This window comes from Melospiza melodia, chromosome 1, assembly GCF_035770615.1.
Source record: "Melospiza melodia melodia isolate bMelMel2 chromosome 1, bMelMel2.pri, whole genome shotgun sequence".
NCBI lineage: Eukaryota > Metazoa > Chordata > Aves > Passeriformes > Passerellidae > Melospiza > Melospiza melodia.
Window position 1 is genome coordinate 91505761 of NC_086194.1, and position 21958 is coordinate 91527718.

Sequence of the window (21958 nt, forward strand, 5' to 3'; positions counted from 1 at the left end):
ATTTCATTCAGCAAAATCTGAAATTAAACACTTTATTTTATGTGAATCCACAGGATGATCTTTGAATCGCTGAGCTTTTCTCAAGGTGACTTTGAAAGCCATCTTCCTTGCCCCAGCAATGAGATCTCTCTCTGTGCGCGGCACACAGCTGTGATAATCCCTGGAGAGTTTTGTCCAAGCCAAGAAATTAAGAGCCCTGTCTAATGGGGTCACCGGCTGCTAATGAAGTTGCACGTTCATAAACTACAGCTACAGCTCTCAAGGGAAGCTCCCCGTCATCCCTGCTTCGGGAGATGCAGTTTGTCTGTGTCACAGGAGCTCGAAGGACCTGTGAGAGCTGCTGGAGGCAATCTGCTGTGTGGGCTTTATTTTTAACCCCACCTCCCCAACCCCTAAGCAGGTTCTTCTTTCATTCCCAAATTGAACGGAACAGAGTTTTAATTTCGGTGCCTGTGTCAATTTGTCAGCTGTAGTCAAATGAGAAAAGAGTTATTCAGGCTTTTTCCTCCTGTGGAGGATCAAACAACAAATCTGTATAAGGAATTCCTGATGGAGAAGCCTAAAAGGAAGATTATGAATTTTCAAAGCCGTGGCCTTGTAAACCAAGCGTCTCTGCAGACATCATGGAACAAGAGCTCATTAGGAGTAATCATCTAAAACATGACTGAAATGTCTGTAGCTTTTCTGACTTACACCAGATGAAGATCTGATCCATTCACCTAGTTTTAAGTCCAGACACATGTTCTTGTGGTGGAGACATAATTTCCTCTGCATGCTGTAGCCATTGCTCGGCACTGTGACAAGCAAATGTTTATTGGGCTTTGCAGGCCTCAGCAAGAGCTTATAGCACATTTCTTTATGGCATTTGTTTTGCTATACATGATGTATATTTTGGTGGGTTTGCCGGTGCTTTATTTGATGCTCAAGATCAATCATTTCTGAAACACAAGTGTGACATTTTGGGAAAAACAACTTCCACTCACTCAGTACTAATCTATCATGTTGACTTTATTTCCGGCACAGCATACCAAGAGCAAACAACTTCCTACTACTCCGTGCTTTTCAGCTAAATGCCTTTTCCAAAAGGTTAGGCAAATGCTTGTGTCACGGAAAAAACAGAATCCAGCTACGCAGGAAATAAAGAGGTGCAGTGGATCAGGCTTAATTGAGCACTTAACAGGCTCAGACTAGCCTGAGCTTACATTAACTGAACCACTGAACCCATCCAAGCTGAACAGATGCAGAGCGTTGGGCTGTACAGTTAAGATTCACTTCAGCAGGGGTTTCTTTATCTGCAGGTAGCAGCACATAACCACCTGGGCAGACCCCTGGAAATGACTCCCAGCATGGGCAGGGGAGAAGGCAATTTTGCACCTGCACAAGGCAAGCTGTTCTCAGGGTCTCTTTGTACAATATGCCCCTCTGCCTCTCTCGAGGTGCAGTTAAAGTTGTTCCTCGTGCTTTTGTTTGGTTTATTTTTTCCTCATATCTTTGTCCTGTGAAAGTGGTGTTGGGGGATGTTCTCAGGATTGCAGGTGGCTTGGAGGCAGGGGGGATGACTTTGTCCCTTCTAAAAGACCTTCTCTTACAGGCCTCTGATGTCTCACTAGTGTGATACTACTTCTTCCTTTCTAAGGAGCCAGTGTCTCAGTCAGTGAGGGAATTGCCCCACAAATCCCCACCTGACTGGAAACAGTGCTTCTCAAGCTGAAAATAGTGCTTCTCAAGCTGAGTTAGTTTTTGCTAGCTAGAGTCTGTCACAGCTGTTGGTCATTCTGCAGTACTTTCTGCTAGACTTTATTTTTGAGCTGGGGAAAAAACCCCGGCCCTGTGCACACTGTTAGCTCAGACAGGTTATAATGTGCCTGTCCTAGGTGATCAAAATGACAGTTGGTATCATTACTGTGCCTGCAGATAATTTAGGATTCATTAAAGTGAATGTTCAGGGGGAAAAGTGCGTGATTGCAGTTCAGCATCAGGGTATTACGGCATCCCTGGCTCTAGCAGGCTCATGAGGAACATTGTAGCTCAGCATTTTCTGGATTGTAGGGATCTATCTGTTGGCTTAGGTTTTGCAAAAATGTAAGTGGTATTTACAATTGCACTTGGCAACGAGCTGCTTTTTTCTGATACAAATCCAAATACTAGGGTTATAATTACTGTGAATGTTGCATCCTGCAATCTGGAAGCACAAGCAACATGCATTGGTCTGGTCTTCACAAAGAAATTGTTGAGGGCTGCAGTGGCCATCACTGAGGAATCTTCCCATGGCCCTGAATTATGCAGCAAGCCCACATCTATGTAATCTCCTCTCCATACTGTTTCATTTTCCCTGCAATAACTGTATTAGACACATTGCAGATTGACTCTGCAGGCTCATGCTGGTCCAGATGTAAGATGTGGGATTCATCATCTTCTAGGGACTAATTTAAAATACTTAAAACAAAATGGAAGACCTTCAATAGAAAAAAGATGAGCTTGAAAATAGATGCTCTTTTATAGAGCAGTGTTGCCAGTCATGTTGTACTCCTTGTAGTGATCAAGGGAGAGAGCAGACCTTGATTCTTGGGAGTAGCAGCATAAGGATTCCACAAGTTTGGGGGTTTTTTTTTGGAAGGCCTGATCTTGAGTGATCTGTGTAGATGCATACCAGATCAAGCCAGAGCAAAGCCACATAGGCAGCCAACACCTAGAGACCTAAAAAATATTACATTAATGCTCATGGTGACTGAGAGGGGTTGCCTAAATTTGGGGCTGGCGTGGGTAAGATGACAACTAAGGTATGAATCACTTTGTGGGCCTGCTGTATGCTGCTGGCATTGAAGGGCTCCTTGCTGCCAGCTGTCAAGAGGTAAATCTGCCCAAGGGATGGACGATGGACACCTCACAGGCCAAAACAGCACTTGAAATCTACTGGAATTAGTGGACGAAAACTGAAGCTAAAACCACAGCTGAAATGTTGGGCCAGGCTATAAATAAAGTACCTGAGTGAGCTGAAGAGAAATTGTTTTTAAAGGAACAGAGCAGAGGGAGAGACCCGTGTACACGCCTTGCACTTCAGTGTTGGGATGCAGCTTGGTTGAGGTTTTTTTCTGGTGGGTAATACAGTGTGTGCTTACAAAAAATACATTTGAACAAACATGGATGCTACAATGTTCATGGGATGGGGTTTTCTTCCCATAAGCAATTTCCTATATTTTTCTGTAAGATTTGATGAACAAAGGTCTGTGTAACTGGTGCATTTCCCATGCCAAACACCTTGTCTTACAAACATGTAGTCACAGAAAGGTAAGAGATTCTTACACAAGACACAGGTGAGCTCACAGTCTATTTTATCTATAAGGAAAAAAGTCCCCAGAAAACTAAATAGGTCTCAAAATACTCCTCTCTAGATTTTGGTTTTGCACTGTATTATGAATCTGACACGGCAGAAAATTTTTCAGCTAAAGATAGAATGGTTTTTATACAGACAGACTTACTCTTTCTGTCCTGTGTGTCCCTACAAGTGTCTTTATATATATATGCCATTTAGAGATGAAAAAGATGAACTGTACCCTCTTTGCTGAACTATACCCTAGTTAGCAAAGACCAACTCTCAGCTTGAAAAACATTATTTTCAGCTTGAGAACTTAGCTTTGTAATAAACTCAAACTAAACTAAACTCAGAGGAAGGCTGGCTGTGTGCTCAGCCTCTGCAGGTAGAGTCTCATTTCCAGCTTATTCTATAAACAGACTCTTTTCTTCTATTATTTAAAACTGCTCAGCTGCTTCTCTGCAAGAAAACAGCAAAGGCAATTGAGCACAGCCTTGGTCACGTAAGTGGCTCTTGTCTCAAAAGCTAGTTCGTATTCAGTGCTGTCCTAGTTTTTCTTTTCTCAATCCCATAAAGGTCCTTTTCAGAGTAGAAGAAATTCCAATTAATGAGCAGTGGAATCAGTGTGTGAGCAAAAAAAAAGTACAGTATTTAGCATACCACTCTAAAATTATGGATAAATATTTACATACCTTTTAATGTCCCTTCACATTCTCTTAAACTGTTGGGTTTTTCTCTAATCTTCATTTGACCATTTCAAGCATGACTAACATATTTTGAATTATTTTTACACCTCCAGCATCTGCTCTGTAAAAACAGTGAACGCGAAGGTGCAGGTGGCTGAGCTGAGTTCAAAAGATTCATTTGCTGAGAAGAACTAGGACTTTCCAACTGTATTTCTGTGCTTGAGTTTCTTAATAAGGCCTCCGTGTTATCCTGAACATAGGCTAACTCCATGGTTACAGTGGTGTCGATTAACCGTAGTGTCAAAGAATGACTCAGCCTGAAGCAGCCAATACTGAGATTTTTATTTTCCTCTCCTCTTTATCCAAGCATGGAAAAGGAGGCAGGTTGCTTCGTGTTCTTGTTACACGTTATCTAAATATATCGATCACTTCCTCCGGACTCTTATCTGTTTGCTCTGCAGTGGCTGTGGTTCATTCACGCTGGGATTTGCAGGGGAGCTGAATGGATACAGCCACGTGAGAGGGACCGGTGGGCTGGTTCAAGCCGGGTGACACTGTGCCTGGCTTCTCTTTTGTTTCTTCTGGCTGCTTGTTTGACATCCGCCAGCCTCTCTGTTCATTAAGGCGGCGTGATGAATGGAAGGCAGCGAGTGTAATTGGGGCAGTTAGGGCCACCTGGTTCATAAATATAACAAACATCCACTAGTGCATCTCTTTCAGCACCGCATGCACCAGTGGAGTGCAAACTGACTGATAGTGAATGGAAATCATAAACTGATGGGAAGATTCTAGCAGTTCCCAGAGTCAGGCTGGCTCCTCTTGCCCCAGCCTTTTTTACAGCCCTTAAAAATAACATTTTCGAAGGTGCGGCTCCCCAGTAACAGAGGCTACATTCATGTAGCATTATTGTTTGTGGAGTTTTTACACTGGGATAACTTCATTAGAGTAGATGCTGCACTGCCCCAAGGGTGGGTATATCAAACCATACAGAATTGAGCTCGTGGTTGGCGCAGTGGTTTTTGTGCCATTTGTGCAACATGTGTGCGGCACAGGTAATTTGCTGGTGAAGGCAGGAGAAGAGTTTTGTGCACCCCTGGTAGTCTTTGTGCAGAGAGGGGAGGAAGTTCAGCCCACAAGAGACTCAATACCAGCTGATTTAAACACCACCTTCGCACTTCTCCTGAGCTGAGCTCTCCAGACCTGACTTGGACAGGGCTACAGTGGGCAGAGATGTGGAGCCATCTCGAGTTGGAAGCATGGACATCCTGCTGGTGCCCAGGACTGGATAACAGTGACTCATAGATGTGACCTTGGACTCAGCAGTGATCAGTGAAAGCAGTGCTCACAGTGTATGGGAACAACCCTGTAATGGCCACTGAGGGTAATATCTTTAGCAGACTTTGCATCATGAAGCAGTTAATGAATTCTTTTGTAGTGAAAGGCTGGATTCAATAAAAAGTTTCTGGGGCAAGTTACCATAGCCTGCCATACTACAGTGCGTCAGGCAGACCCTTGGTTTTTTTCCCTTTTCATTTATTTTTTCTTCCCCTTTTAATTTTAAATTGAGTGCAGCTGACTGCCTCCAATGCTGTTAACAATGGCACTTCTTTCCCTGGGACAATGTAACATTTAAAACAGATAAAAGCTCATGTGGGGCTAATAAAAGTTTGCCCCCATCCTCATTCCTGTAGGGCAAGTTTCCTCATCGTTAACATTTTAAGTAGCAGCTCTATGAATATGAGTGTAATTGACTTTTACACGCTATTACTCATCAGCGGGTAACTCCGAACAGGCGTCACTGGAGGGATGTGCAGAGTCTCAAAGAAACTCTGTGGCCCAGCAGCAGGGGAGCAATGCTGTGTGAGATGAATCCTCAGCTGGGACTGGGAAGTCAGTGAGTAACTGTGGGGACCAGAGTGCTGGGCATGGCAGCCCAGCACCCCAGTCCGGCAGAAGGGGAGGACACACACAGGTGACCCTCAGCAGCCTCTGTGCTCCTTCTGGTGGTTGATGGAGAGAAGGGAGCAAGTCACTGGGTTCCCATTCCAGATTTTCCATCAGAATTGCTTGTGCAGGTTGGGTTAGGGGTCCAAATGAAACCCTGTTAGCTCTGGTCTTTTGTCCATAACAGGGACAAGGAAAGGCATATGACTTGCATACCTTCTTGGATGGAATGCTAACAAATTCATCATTGTTAGTATTCAAATTATTGAATACTAACAAAAATCCTTATTAGCAACATTATGATTTTGAAGGCACTGTAAAAGTGTAAGGTTTTATAAATGCATTTTAAGGTGACTTCTTTCCTGATGAGTTTGTGCATGTTATATATGTGCTTTTACACAATCAGCCTAAATTCTCCTTCAGTCAGCAAACTAACTAGTTTTAAAGTAGTCTGTGTGTTCTGACTGTCCTCCCTGCAGAACTCAATCCAGAACATCCATGACTTTTCTTTCCTGGATCTTCCTTTGCCTGTGGTGATCTTTGGATTAAGCTCCAGGGTGCTTTGTGTATCCATGCATCTTTGTGAGTGGGTTTTGTTTATTTTTAAATGGTTTTAAAGCCTCAATCAGTGCTATGATGGGAAGGTCCCTCTGTTCTTTTCCTCGACCTCCTCCTAGTCTCCTTCTTGCTGGACAGTTCTTGGTTCCCCCCTCAGTTGCTGTTGACTGTAGCTACCAAACCTGCCCAGCTGTGAGGCTGAGCCCCTGCCCTGCCCTTCCCACAAAAAACACAGGACCAAAGAGTTGGTGCACGATGCACTGTTTATATTTACAAATTTAGAAATATGATTGCTTCCCACCGATGTTTATCAATTATATATTCCAGCCAAAGCAGGAATGAGTCATTTTTATATTGCTCATAGAAAATTTTAAAAGGCCTAAACACCCACAAAATTTGCTTACTCTTCAGGTGTAGCCCCCGGAAGGGTGAGGACAGCTTCCGCCGTATTCTGGTTGGAAACATCGCTGACATGACTATTGGGAAGTTGTACATTGATGGTTGATGTGCAGGAGAATATGGAAAAGGCCATGAGGGCAAATGCTGAGGACAACTTTGAAAAAAAAGCTGGGTTGCAAAAAGTGTGCTTGTTTTCAGTAGGGCCTTTCCATGACATGTCCCCTGATGACTCTGTGTGGTGTTTGTAGAATTAAGCCAGTCTTTATCCACAAAGATAGGAAGTTAGATCTTTTGATGCACTAGTGGCTGTCAGCAAACTGATACAGATGGTCGTTTTGTTCAGAGCAACGTGCACAAAAGTATCCCAGAGGTGCAGCTCAAAATACCCACATTGCTCTTGTGTGTCACTCCCTCTCTTTCCATTAATGCAAAATGACTCACAGGCTTGAAAAGGCAAGCATTGATCAAAAGACCGAAGAGTGATTTACTGGTGCAGGATGGGACAAGATGTTGTTTTAGCCCAACAAACAGTAACTGCATTTAGAGGTATTGCCAAGGGAGTCCGAGGCGGTGCTTGCTTACTAAATTGGGTAAAATGCAGGGATTTCACCAAATGCAAATGACAATGAACAATACGTATGACTCAATATATCCGCTATGCTTTCAATGTGCAGAGGGTGGTATAGCTGACCTTTAAAAGTGATGCTTTTCAAACCACATTGTTATGATTATTAAAGTGTTCATTTTAGAGTACAATATTTGGACTCACTCCTATTAATTTTCTTTGTGTATCATTTGAAGGCTGTTTTCCCCTCTGTTTATAAGAAAGGCATTTCCAGGCAACCCCAAGAGTGTCATACATTTATTTCTATGTCTAATCAGGGAGTGCAACTTGCCATCAGTTCTCCAAGGCTTGACACACACCTCTGGGGTACTTCAAGTCACGTATGGAATTAGCTAAAATAAGTTTGATGGTAATTTTGTGAGACCTTCCTGTGTGCCAGAAATAGTCTTCAAGAACAATGTAGGGCAAGAAATATTCCTGCTCTTTAGCCTCAGCTTCCTCCTATCCAAAAGCTGTCAGTGGCATCTCTGGCTGTGCAGAGCAGATCCCAGAATGGCTGCAGAGTTAATCCCGTTTTGCAGTACTGTAAGGAAAAGAAAAAAATCTGGCATCAGATTTGTAAATTGAAGTGTAGAAAAGGCTAAAAAAAATTAAAACAATTGCAGCTCATAGTGAGCCCAAGGCCAGCAAGCAGACTGGAACAAGGTCCCCGCAAATCTGAGAGAGGCAGTTTTGCTGGGATGCATTTCCTCTCCGTCCTCCATCAGCCAAGCCAAAAACTTAACAGGAAAAAAATAAAAAGGAAGCCATACAGAGCAATTTGGCTGCACAACTGGCTGCACTTATCACAGATAAATAGCCTGGGCCCAGCTTCTCCATGGTGTGGGGACTCAGCATGGTGCTCAGGGGCTGGGCGAGACACTGCCACCGTGACCGGCGCTGGCCACCACCCTGCTTCCCAGTGCTCATCCCTGAGCAGCCACCCCTCCAGCCTGAGGGTCTGGCACAGGCTGGGCCCACCACTGTTAGAGCACAGCTTTCCTGGAGCATGAGCTGTGATGCTCAGACACCCCCTCAGGTGAAGAGTTGAGTACTAAAAAATAGCAGAATTTTCTATTGGGTTGAGAATGCCTTATTTTGATCATGGAGGTCAGACACAGACATGGGAATTCCCCCAAGCTGGTTTATTTGCAGATTTGTACAGACAGTTTTTTTTTTTTTTTCTTTTTTTTTCTTTTTTTTTTTTTGGTAACAAATCAGCCTGTTTTTTGTAATAATCTCATCTTGAAACTTGAGAGGAAGGGAATGTATGGGTGAGCAGCTAATATCAGTGAGTTCTGGAAACTCCCTTTTTATGGTCTCTCTCATTTAGCAGCTGTTATGGTACTTTCATTGCATTAAAAACTTACTTTACAAGACTGACGATAAATTAACTTCATCTCTTCCAGTAAAACTAGCTTCAGATCACAATAAGTTTGAGAAAATAACTACTAAATAATATTAATATACAGACAATAGGGCTTTGATCTAATATATAGTGAAAAAATAAAGCATCGAAGGTGTTACAATTGGGGAAGGCATAGCTATTTTCCTTTTTCTTTACTGATATTCCCCTGGTTCAAATACTATTTTAAGAGTGTATATGTAGGATCTACTGACTCATAGATGCAAACAGTGGTTTAAAATTAATTTGAGAATATCTCTTTATATGAAGCAATATATTTACTGATTTAAATCATACCCATCTGGACATGTTTATCAAAATCAATCCTGGTCTACTATAAGCCATTTGCTGCCATTGCCACCCACTGGCCAGGGACAAACAACCATCCTGTTACTGACCCAGATCAACAAATATCCTGATTAAACAGACACATCTTGCTACACATCCAACTGCTTCCTATTCAGCATCTTGCCTTTAACACAAAATCTGACCAGCTTTGTACAAAATGTATTTACTGTTTTTATCTTTAAAACATAAATCATAGTCTGGGAAGGAGGGGGAAAGGGGAGCCTGTTTTGCAGAACATGAACTCTGATCTATAGTTTTGTCCTTCTGTCATCTCGTTAACTGTAGTATCTAAAACTGAAGGATGTCATCCTTTTATGTTTCTGTAAGATGAGATACAGTTTTGGTAATGCACAGTAAAATAATGAAACCGAATTACAGACTGTAGGGAGCCATTTTTTTCACATAAGGGTCAGCATATATGGTAATACTTTGGATTAAGTATGAAATTACTACTGGACTGTAATAACTAACCTTGTTAATCTTTTCTCATTTTCTTAAGAATAGATCAAAAAGAAATATTTCAGCAATCACAGCTTAATGTTTGAATCCTTCTCTGCTTTAATCAGAGTCCTTTATATACTGTGATTGTGTGTGTTATTTTGTCCTAATATTACTAACAATTTTATTAATCATATCTGTTGTTGTTTGGTTTACCACTTTCCTTCACAAATCATTTTAGGCCCCAATATTTAGGCCTTTTCTGAAAAACTGATACAAAAATTAGTATTCTTAGAGGAGCTGCCCTTCCCTTAGGTACCCATGAACAAAAGCTAAACCAGGCCCTTGGACTTCTCTTGCCTGTGCCTTTCGGTACCGTACCAGGTTCATACCACCAATGCTGGGACAGCCTTCTCTACAAACAAAAGGCAAAGAAAGGCGATAATGTTTTGTTCTCTGCATCATTAGTAAGGGGGAAGGAGGAGAAGAACTTAGCAGAACAACTGCATCTTTTGTTTATAAGTTCTTCGGAACAATTCTGCCAGGCAGCGCGTTTTCCCTCTGTTTCATTTGTCTTTGTTATTTTCCTATCTAATTAAAATTCTGCAGTGCCGTCATGAAATTGTTGTCCGTTTGAGGTCACAAACAGCTTCTGTCCTAATGAAATATGAATTGCATTAGTTAATTGAATTGTGCACTTATTGTGTGTTGTGAATGGACTGAGCACACTTATATTCTTAACATATACTGAGCGTTTTATCGGTTTAGGCAGTGTGTGGACATAGAAAATGCTGCTATCATTCTTTGTATCACAATAGGGAGATTTAATTGGCAATAGATGGGACTAAGAAGTGTTTGTGAAGGACAAGAACTCTAAGATCTCATCCAGGCATCTGGTAGCTGAGATGAGATCGGCTCTTCAGTGGTCTGGGGTCAGGGCACAGTCCCGAGCGGAAAACTCGAATAAACCCTTATTATGCACGGTGTCTCTGTGATGTCTGTCAAGATAGGAAGAACCAAGGGGGAGTAACGAAACATCTGTGGCCTTCTGCAGCAGGAGGCTTTCTGGGTTAAATGAACCTTGTAATTGAAACCCTCAGCGCACAGTCCAGACCGTTCTCTTCCAGGGTCTGCCAGGTCTCTGTGCAGATACTGCCCCCACACCCCTGGTAACACAAGCTGAGCTCTGGGGTCCTTTTCACAGCTGGGAGGTTCTTTCTTTGAACGGTGGGAAGGTTCACTTTAGGATGTTGAGGACCTGATCAAAGTCAAATGAAAGCATGGGAACTCTTTCTGTTGACCTCGGGGCTGTGGATGAAGCAGGTGCTTACAGGAAGTGCAGGCTCTGGCACTGAGCCTTTACAACGTGTAAGATGGATGTTTTGCATTGGTAACCGCTCAGTGGTGGACTCTACTAATGAACCAGAGTATTTTAGAGGATGGTTGTTAGCTGGGAAAACAGTAACAGAATACTGGATTTAATTTCCTTGCATGAGTCTTGGTTTTTTCACTTAGTTCTTCAGACTGTTCAGCACTGTACATACACACACATGTATTGTTGTGCATATATATACACATATGTATAATATGCATATGTATATGCATATATGTATATCTCCGGTATTTAGGCATTAGATTTATTTACAGGCAAAAATATCTTTGGATTCTGCATAATACTTCTGTAAGGTAGTAAATCTGAATATAGTACCTTCCAGATATCCTTGAGCTTGACAGGAATGGAGAGATACCTTTTGTTCTGTCAAATAGTGCCTCCCTTAGCTCGAAAGGGTACTTCATTCAACAGTAGGCTGAAAGGAAAGATAAGCAGTGTTCAAGTTGAAGGGTTGTTGAGAAATTTCTTCTTCTTGTTGTCATTTTCTGCTCAAAAACTGAGGAGATATGCACACGGAAGTTGCTTTTGCTATAGCAAACTCATGTGGGAATATAAAACCACTTAAGATAAACACAGCTAGAAATTGACTTGCCACAATACAGAATTCCCAAAGGGAAATACCATGACCCTTTTTACAAGAGAAACAGAGAGGAGTGTCGAGTGTCTCTGCTTGATCTCAGCAGGCATGGACACCCCATTTGTGGGGACTTCCCAGCTCTGCCCACATGCAGAGGCACTTGTCATTTCCCACTGTGGGTGATACTCCACAGCTGCAATAGCAATCACCTTCCAGGAACACTTCTCCAAGGGCCCCAGACAAGCACTTTGTTACCACCACCCACAGACGATGCACTGAGACACGAGGACTAAATGAGGGATTCTGGTTCGGGTAGGTAGGCAAGGACTTTCCCCTGTATGCTTGATAGATGGGAAGAGAGGTTTCATGGGAGGGCAGTGTGGGAATAGCCACACCTGGTTATTCAGAAGGGCTGCTTCTCTGAATCACCTGGAAGAGTTTCTTTCTCAATCACTGTAATTACTGAACCTAAGGAGATCTGCCTCTGGGTGTAGTTGTTGCATTACAGAAGTGCTTCAAGCAGATGAGTTTCCTGCACTCCCCAACTGTTTCAAGAGACTCATACCTGCTTAAACTTCTGACTGAGGAGTTTCCCACTTGGTGCCAATATCACTTGGTCCTTTCCTCTCTCTCTCTCTCTCTCTCTCTCTCTCTGAATTTATTGCATAGGTCACAGTACTGAGAGCTGTAGCTGAGCAACTGATGAATATCCCTGCCCGCATGAAAGGGTTCAGGAGGTGATTAAGAAGGGGTGGGTGTCTGTAATGGTTTGGTGAAGTCCTGACAGATTCACAGGCAGTGGGCAAATGACTGAGAGCGAAAGTGGTGGGATGGGGCGTGAAGGGTGATTGGCAGTGGTTGCTTAGTGGTCTGAAAAGGGGTGAGTGAAAGTACTTGGGGGAGGGCTGGTGGTGGGAACGACACTACTGTGTTACCCCATGGCACACTACAGATGTACAAGCTGTATTTTCCTCCGTGAAGCAGTTTTGAAAGACTTGATGTCATTAAAAATGGTCACATACTTCTGTCTAAATTATATAATGTAGTGCTGCATAATTAAGCAGGGGAGGAAATGAAAGAGATTCAAGGAAGGCTGAAAAATAAAAATAAACTGAGGAGTCCTCTAGGGAGAGTAGAGAAGAAGCAAAGACTGATAAACTCCTGCAGACTGATGTGATTTTGCTGTCTTCTGTAGCACCACCATGTGAAGGGAGACAGTCTGTGTCCCTGCTCCTACGGGTGACCTTCCATGAGGACACCTGTGCTCAGCCTGCCCCTCTGCCCCTGGCTCCAGCCACAGCATCCAGTTGCCCATCTATGGCACGGTGCATCCTTTTCTGCCCCAGCACCATCAGCCACACTTCTGTGGCCTCTTCCAGCATTCACTCCAGCCTCAAACAGAGCAGGAATGCAGGGGTGGTCCTCAGAGCAACCGGGAAGAGCGTCCTCCCCTGCTGTGATTAATTCAGTTAAAAACCCATGACTGACCCGTCACAGTGCCTGTGGCTGGACAAAGGAGTGAAGGCAGCCCTACATAAACAGTAGCATTTTATACCCTGGCACATGGTTAAATTCTGTATTGTTACCAGGTTTTTTTGCTTTATTTTCAGCTAAGTAAGGACAGAATTATCTTTTTTTTTTCTTTTTTTTTTTTTTTTTAATACAGCCCCTTCCATTTATGATGCAGTCATTATATATTGAATTATTATTCCTTCCATTTGGATAAAGCACGTGAACAAAATCTAAATTTTGTTCTGTTTGCTTTTTAGTTTTCATTAAATAGTTTATGAAAATGTTCCTTCTAAGATTAAAGAATTTGCCCATTCTAAAACTTGGATTTGAACTTCTTTTCTCAATCCTTCATTTTGCCTTTCATTTAACTTACAGCATTTTTTAAATATTAAATAATACCATTCGTTTTGCAGATAAAAAATATTATGGCATTTTTTTCTTAAGTTAAAGGTACTATGTTGCTTGTATAGAATTTTTTCAAATTTCTATACAATTCTTACTTTAGGAATCCATGGATTTTGTCTCAATCAAAGTCTTTTTGTTTGATGAATGTGAAAAAAGCTAGAAGGATGTCTTTATCAACACAAAAGGACACAAAAATTCCCTGCTCAGCTAATACATTATTATTTTAAATTGTCCATCTTTATTGGAATTATTTTCAATCTAGCACAGACTGTGTCTGTGCCTGTACTGGGCACCACCTGCTTCAAATGAAGGCAAAAAAATGCCCCAAGAGGTGGATTTAGGATAATGTCATCTCCCACCCTTCCCACTGTCTTGTATAGTCCTTTTGAAGATTTCACACTAATCCCAAAAATCAGAGATTTATTTAATCCTTCAAACAAAAGCCTTTCATTATAATTATTATAATAATAACAACTATTATTACTATTATTGCTATTGCCACCATTATTATTACTACTACTATCCCTATTATTTTGGACTGTTAATGGCTTTTGTTTACTATAGAAATATTTACTTATTCTTTGAAGATCACTAAACTCTCATCTCAGCATTCTGTAGCAATTATCTAATTTAAATACTTTATATAATAAGATGGTCTAATTGAGGATGGCATGCAAAAGTATGCTGTCTTACCAGCTTTGAATTTCCTGTCCTTCCTTATGTTATTGAAATCCCTCTATTTCTTGCTTGCATGATGAAGACCGGGAGTGCTGAATCTCCATCTGCACATTCTCTCTCCCTGTTATTCATTGACTCCTTGTTCAGTTAGATGGCTACATTCCCAAATGGCTTGTTCCAGTGCTCTCCCTATGAAAAAGTTTTTTGTGTTCTTATAGTCTTATTGCTCTACTCTGATCCCTGTCAAATAAAGAGTGCAGAAAATTCAAACACCATCTTCAGAATAGATTTCTTAAATCCCAACAGCTTTAATAAATTATTATCAGTGCAATGATCATTAATGCATATTATTAAGGTTTTAGAAATAGGATCAGGAATTTAACTGATTTCCTCCATCCCCATCTAGACTGTAGCTTTGTAGTGCATTTCTCTGCCCAAAACTTCCAGTGCTTGTCATGTGCCTAACTTCAGGCCACCAAGGCAGGAGGTGCCCACTGCAAAGCTCAGTCTACTCAGGTGTCTTCTCCTGTGTTTAGGAATCTAACTTGAAAGCATATTTTTTGAATATTTAGGTGAGTGGGATACATTCCAGTGACAAGGAGAAGGGACTCTCATGGGCTATACAGTACTGACAGCTGTTTGCCCAGCCAAAAGCCAAACATTTTATTACTGCAAGCAAGTAGATAAAAAGACTGTAACTCTTATTTTGGCTATGGAGCTGGTTAAAATATCTTACCTTAAGAACCCTTGATTTGACACAGCTTCTGCTTCTTTACTTTCAAATGTTCTGAAGTCCCACAAATGTCTGTGACAAATTGAGGAAGCTCAGAAGCTGAAAGGTCATTTGGAAGGGGAAGGGTGGCTCTCAGGCACGAGCTGGCCAAGGCTTTGTTCAGGAAGCCAGTCCCTCTATGGCTGCAGAGTGGAGGGTCAGATCATCCTTCTCTGGCAGACAGCGTGACTCTTGGCAGCTAAAGCTGGCTTTTGCCACTGCTCAGAATGAGACTGGTGAGGCAAGCGCCCCCAGTTGTCCTCAGGAACACGGTCGTGACGAACATAAGCTCAGCAAGCTTCTTAATTTCGGCCAAAACAATGGATATCATGAGGCAGTGGATGAACTTTTCTTACCAGTAAGTAAGAGAAATCGTCTGGGAAGTAACATCATTTGGCTAGACAGAAAACTCTGGTCCAAGAAGGGCAAATGGCTTTGACTCAGCTGTTCCCAGTTCCATATGCAAGTCTGATGAAGCAGTGAGATCTGTGCCAGTTCTTAGTGTGGCCAAACAGGCTGTGCAAGATGTTCTGGTTTGTTAGATAGAGAGTACAGTAACTGAGTGAAGGAGGGCCTAGAAAATGGAGAGGACCAGAACAGAAGTAGATCCTGCAAATAAGCCAGAAGTTATGAGCGTCTGGGGAACATATTAGTCAGATATGTCTATTAAAGACATCTGTATATATGGCAGCGTCTTGTGAATTCAGAGAACGTGATGCCAATTACGACCATTGGAGAGTCGTAATTTTGGTAAATGTATAAAAGGGAATTCAGGAAAACTGGGAAGGTATCAGAAGAAGGAGTTGAATAGCGTAACTATTTAGACAAATGTAACAAGCTTAAAAGCAAAAGAACAATCAGAGTATTTTGCCATGGAGAATGATTTTAATAGCCATGGGTGGTAGGGAAATGTAGTGGAAAAACATAATTACCTACCTACAAACTGTTCAGGAAAGAAAGACTGGGCCATGGAGGCAGAGGAAATACTCCTGTATAGAAGGATAACACGAACATTATTTAGCTGAACTGTAAGTGGGAAGGGCTGTGCAACTGAATCTCTGAAGACAAATAAATAAATGCTAAAGTAGAAATTCCAAAGCATTTTTACAACTTTTGAAAAGTAAAGACATTAGCAGGTCTTTGTTGCTAATATCCAGCTTAAGAAAAGGAAACAGAATGAGCATTGTTGAACTCAAAAGAATTGTTAACAGATTTGTGGTAATGGGGACTTGTGCTACTCCCCTAAGCCTGGCCAAATAAATCAGGAGGCACACAAATTAGAAGAGCAATTTTCTTAACACTTGACACAACACTATCTTGAAAAAGTGAGAGACAGAAGGAAGAAACTACTCTTAACCTGGGTATTAATCATAAACTGATTGTAGCTAACTCAGTGAGTACTAACACTTAGGTGTACCTGAAACCTAATTCGGTCTGGCAGTTCAGGGACTGAACTTTCACCTCTTTGAGGTGATGCTCTTTTTGTTTTCTTTAACCTCTGTGACATAAAGATGTATTTTAACATGTAAAAATTCAGCAAAGAGCACCTTCATCTTCCTGCTCCTAAATCTACCCTTAAAAATTGACCAGAGGGGAAGTAATAAACACAGCTTTATGAGATGCTCCTCCTCCCAGGAGTGTGAAAGCCTTCAGAGAACTTCTCACATGGCTCAGCTCCTACCAGCTCCTTGATAGATCATACAGGTGTGCCATGCCTTCCTCACAGGAGGTTTTTGCATGTAGCTCTCCAGCCATACAGTGCCCAGGTATCCCTGCTTTCTGAGCATGGTTTTGTGTTGGCTTCACAGCAAACCTGGCATACTGGTGTTGGACTAAGCCTTATTTTAAGCATTCCTACCCAACCCCTGGTTGCTTCTAGAGGAACACCACCTCAGCTTGGGTTTCTTTGAGTCACAAGCTGGGTTTTGAGCTATCATTGAGTACTAGTCAGGGCCAGTCTCACTGCAGGCTACGCTGTGTCACAGCACAACCTTGAAGAGTCCCTTTGGCACAGTGCCTGCGGTGACTTGGCTATTACATCCACCTAGGCTGCGCTCAGCATTGTAGCAGCCAGCTGCAGTTAAAACCTGCTGGGACCATGGCTCAAGCACGATTAGCTGGCACAATGACAATCATGTATTTGTCTCCACTAGCTTGGGCTCCATAGACAGGAATAAGCAATATACCATCAAGGAGAGGCATAAGTTGGGTATGGACAAATGCTTTGTGGAAATTCTGTGAGGCAGCACCGAATGCCTGAATTTGAATAGTGAAAAGAGAAGTGATGAAGGAAGTAAGGTTAAACAGCCAGAGGAAGAAGGAATCACACAAGAAATGGCAGAAGAAACATGCACCATAAGGAAAGCGACTACATGCACAAAGCAAATGAAAAGCCCTCAAATGTGTGAAAGGAATGCAAATTCAGAGGTGCAATTTTGGAGTGAATACAGATGGCAAAATTAGACTGAGACCATCATACAAGGTCAGGTCGGTGTGAGAAGAGAATCACTGACCCTTTCATGGTTCTTACATGTGTAGAAGGGCCATTTGGATAGGACAAAAAGAATGCAAAGCAGCAGTGTATTTTTTTCCAATCAAAAGTCATCTATAACCTGTTCTTGAAAATGTCGTTTTTCTTCAAGCATTGTACATGACAGTACATTATGTCATTAGTACATGACAGTATCACTGGTGACAGTGAGAACAGTGGCCTGTAATGAATCAATAGATTTGTTTCATCTTTAACTAATTCAAACCTTTAATCTTCTTGCTTGTACAAATTCTTCTTCCTTCAGGTCAAAGTGTTAAATAGGCTCAAGAAGTAAATAAGGAAATAAATACCAGAAATGCCATGGGGAACATTGAAATTAAAGTTTTCTAATAGTCAAATCAACTTAATGCTGTGATTACCAGCTCAGTTCAGCTTCTTTCCCTCACCCCCATCCCCCCAACTCTATGGCTAAAGCTGTGGGAGTAAATAGCCTAGAAAAGGAAGGTGCTTTGTTTTTCTTTTGGTTTCTTTATGCTTGTGTTTTTATAGATGGAGGTTGAGGGTCTTTGTATTTTAACTGCTCTCACTATGGACATACAGGAACTTTTACAACACAGATACGAAAAATAGCCCAAAACATTGATCTGCATGTTTTTCCCTATGTTTCATGCCTGGTTTGCACTCTACTGTGTGCCCCTGTTGCTGATGTATCTGACTTTTTTAGGGATATAAGTTACACTGGTGTGAACCCTTCTGCAGACAAAATCTTGCTGATACAACTGTGTCCCACCAGCACAACATATTTCAGTTAATGAGTCAGAATACACTTTGATATCAGTGTAAATGGTTCCTCCTGGGGGGAGGATTGCTTCTTTACTGTTAAAAGTATAGATAAGTTCTGAACTTTTCCCTTACTTGTTCTTAAATCAATCAAACCCATCTCTATTATTTCTCATCCAGAAAAAATACACTTTTTTTTCATGACTGCTGGTCCCTGTCTGTGTTCTTGCTTCGATCCTATGGTCATCAGAAAAGGGTATATCTAAAATCTTCTTGAAAGCAGAAGTTTTGTTTCAAGTGATGGTAACCGCAGGATCAAACACTTCCAGTCTTAAAAGAAAAAGAAACAAAACTGACTCAAAAGTTTGAAGCTAACAAATGTTTTGTAGCTGGCTGAGACACTAGTATTTAATATTGAGGAAGCAATGGCTTTCTGCTCTCCAGTGGAGCATCTCCTAACCAGACAGACAGGCACACAACAAAATGAAGTCTTAATGCTGAGAACTTCTTGAGAGCACTACAATAACATTCTGGCAGGCTGGGCTCCCTTGGCTCATGCACTCACTGCAATTTGAATGTCTCTTTCAGTTTAGCATGATGCTTGGCAAATTTCCCAACCTTACATTATCTGGGAAAGGAAGACAGGAGAAGCTGGTACGTTCAGCAAATCTTTGAAGAAGCTTCTTTGCAGTTTGCTTGTAGCAAAAGTGTGGGCTGAAAAAGAGTGTAGAAGTGTCAGGACTGTAGCTTTAGCTAGCTTGAAAAGGGTTTATCTGACTTGCATCCAGGCATCAAGATGCTCAGATACCACAGCAATGTGTGTGGTATAAGAACCTAGATAGAAGATGATTAGATAGCAAATCAGACAGAATTTTACATGTGATTTCCTGGGTTTGTCTAAACTTATAGCAGCAACAGTTAATTATAGGGGAGGCTATGAAGGCAGCTTCTGGGTGGGTTTATGACACTTATACATTGGATTCTAGCCATAAAGAGCCAGCTGAGAGTTACCACTGTGGCAGGAAGCCCCTGTTGATGTGAAACTGATGGAAACCATCTTTGGGCCTTCCCACTTCAGGCTAGGAGCAGGAGATACTGGTGATGGAAGATCTAGGGGGAGAAGAAGCCTTTTGGCAGCAACGGCAGAACTCCAAGGAAAAGAGCATTGAGATGTGCAAGGGACATCACCCTTAGAGGGACAGAAGCGGGAGGTGGTTGCACACAGGAGTTACTTGTGGTCATCCTCTAGATGATTGCTGCACCTCCTTCCAGATCTAGTGCCTCTCCTTCCACCACACATGAATTGCTCATGTAATCACTTCCTCTGGCTCTTAAGCAAGGGCAGCTCTTTAATTGCAGATTAATGTGTTAATGAAATTCTTGAGGCTACGTTGAAGTGACTGGGCAGGAGAGGCGAGGCTTTCAGCAGCAGCTGCTGGCACAGGAGTCACAGCTCACGCTGCTCTACGGGGAAGGCAATGCCCTAAGCAGGAGCAGGATCCGTCATTTTTAATCCGGCAGTGCCTCGGGGCACATCTACAGGGCAGCGCTGCACAGGGATTCTGGAGCTGCCTCTGAGCAGTGGTTGTGCTAGTTTCACAGCAGGAATATTCAGTCTGCCTGGAGTGCTATTCTAATGTACCCTCAGTGTTTGCACCCCTATCCCTGACCCTGAGATAGCTCGATGAGTGCAAGGTGAGCTCCCTCTTTCCCCTCGGTAGAACTGTGCTCTGCTGTGTGCTCCCACCTGCTCTTAGAAGTATTAAAAAAATAAATTATTACATTTATGAAGGACTTTATATCAAATTTAATCTGTGATTTCTGATCTGTGGGGTCTTATTTATTTTAGAAATTGGGAAAGCTTTCAAGGCCGATTTCTTAGGTGATTCTTTTTTGTTTCCTTGGCTGACAGTCTTGATTTTGTTTAATATTCTTTCCTTTGAGTATCTGAAATTTTGCATGAAATTTCTACTGACTTGCAAACGCCAACACATGGAGTAATTACCAATCTTTCCTGCCTAAGTTAACAGCATTCTCCTTCCTTGTGCTCTTAGTTCAAGGTCACAATGATAGAATTTAATCCTTCATGAATTTTCATCTGACTTGCTGTCCACAAAAATTGTTGATTAAAAGATCAAATTTCCATTGGCATTCTCCCTTTCAAAGGATGTCAACAGGAAATATAAATGTGCAGCCCTTTGTGAATGATCTGCAAGGACATGCAGGCTTATGAAAAAAAAAAGCAGCAGTTAGCTAAATCCTTTAGTTTCTGTTTTGAATGACTGGCCATAGGAATGCAGGCTAAGCTGTATTTCAGCTGTTCCCAAGGATGTGTATGTGTAACTTGTTGATAGTGGTTGGTACATCAGGCTCCAGTGACAGCTACGTGACCACTCCGATGATCACTGTCCTGTAGCAGAACCAGCCCCTGCCTCCCCTCAAGAACACCAGGCATGAAAGAAAACAAAGAGGGATCTGTTTATTCAGAGGACTGGCACTTGTACCTCCTGCTTTTTACTGAGAAAAGAGAGATCCTAGGTCATTTCAGCTCTCACTCTATTCTCCCAGCAGCCATTAGGTTGTAAGGAACTGCATGACTTCCTCCAGCATTTGATGTGAATTTCTGATACCTGGGAGAGCTGAGACTGTTGCCATACAAGGCCTGTGGGGAATCTGATTGATAGGAGCAAAACTCAACACCCAGAACACCGGCTTACTTCATTGGGAGCTACCCATTACCAACAAAAAGAGAGGAAAGCCCACCACAGTCTTAAAGCTTCAGCATTATGTTTTTAAAATCTTACCAGTGTCCAAGGTATATGTCTTTCACAGTAAAAATTACTTGGAGTGTGCTGTGAATGCACAGACACAGATCAGTGCTGAACATCTGGTTAAAATAAATTACAGTCTTATTTTGCAAATAAAAATTCCTAGGGTCTACATGACAAAGTCTGGCCAGCACAACTATCTCATGGGGAAAAAATCACATCCCTAGCCTACAAAGATAGCTATTTTGGCATGATTCCCTTCCCGACTATGTAGACTTACGTAGACTTAGACCAGAGAGGAGTCCTTCTGCCAGTGTAACTCACATTGTTTGGGAGGTACTTCCACCATGCTGGCAGACTGCTGCAGCTGGTATAAGCCATGTTTCCATCAAGGAATATGGCCAGAACAGTGACACCAGCAAAGCCCCTGGAATACTTAAAGAATAGCATTTTTTCTCCTGCTACTGGTATCCAATATTTTTCAGTTTTAGAGCTTTTTGCTAAAAGGAAATATGCAGAATTTGTGCCCTTTCTTATATCATCAAGACATTATTTCTTGTTACAAAAGAATTAAAGTATAGATATGGATAGGAGGCGTGTTGCCTTCCAACATCCTGGAGGTACTTTGAATAGGAGAAGATCCCAGTTCTCCTGCAGGATGCCTGTTGTATGTTTTGGTGTTGGTTTTGGAGGTCGAGAGGCTTGCCTTTTATTAGGTCTTCATATTTTGGTTTTGTTGGGTGGCATTTAAATAAATCTATTGGTCATAGTTAATGAATTACAACTGTGTATGCAAATGAATTTGAGCTGTTTTGAATAGCAAAACAAAGCCCTTTACTCTGTGACTTGGCTTGTATTCTTACACTCTTACTGGTCCTTTTTTTTCA

General features: G+C 41.9%; 1 protein-coding gene and 1 long non-coding RNA gene across 2 annotated transcripts in view; one reads left to right on the top strand and one right to left on the bottom strand.

Annotated features, from left to right (window-relative positions):
- BCL2 (BCL2 apoptosis regulator) overlaps positions 1-21958 on the top strand; it is a 96653-nt gene that overhangs the window by 62234 nt on the left and 12461 nt on the right. The window lies entirely within an intron of this gene.
- LOC134421297 (uncharacterized) overlaps positions 7929-21958 on the bottom strand; it is a 45834-nt gene continuing 31804 nt past the window's right edge. The window contains exons 2-3 of the long non-coding RNA XR_010028561.1: positions 11404-11503; positions 7929-8048 (exon numbers count right to left, since the gene is read on the bottom strand). This is a non-coding gene — a long non-coding RNA (uncharacterized LOC134421297). The remainder of the gene's footprint in view (positions 8049-11403; positions 11504-21958) is intronic.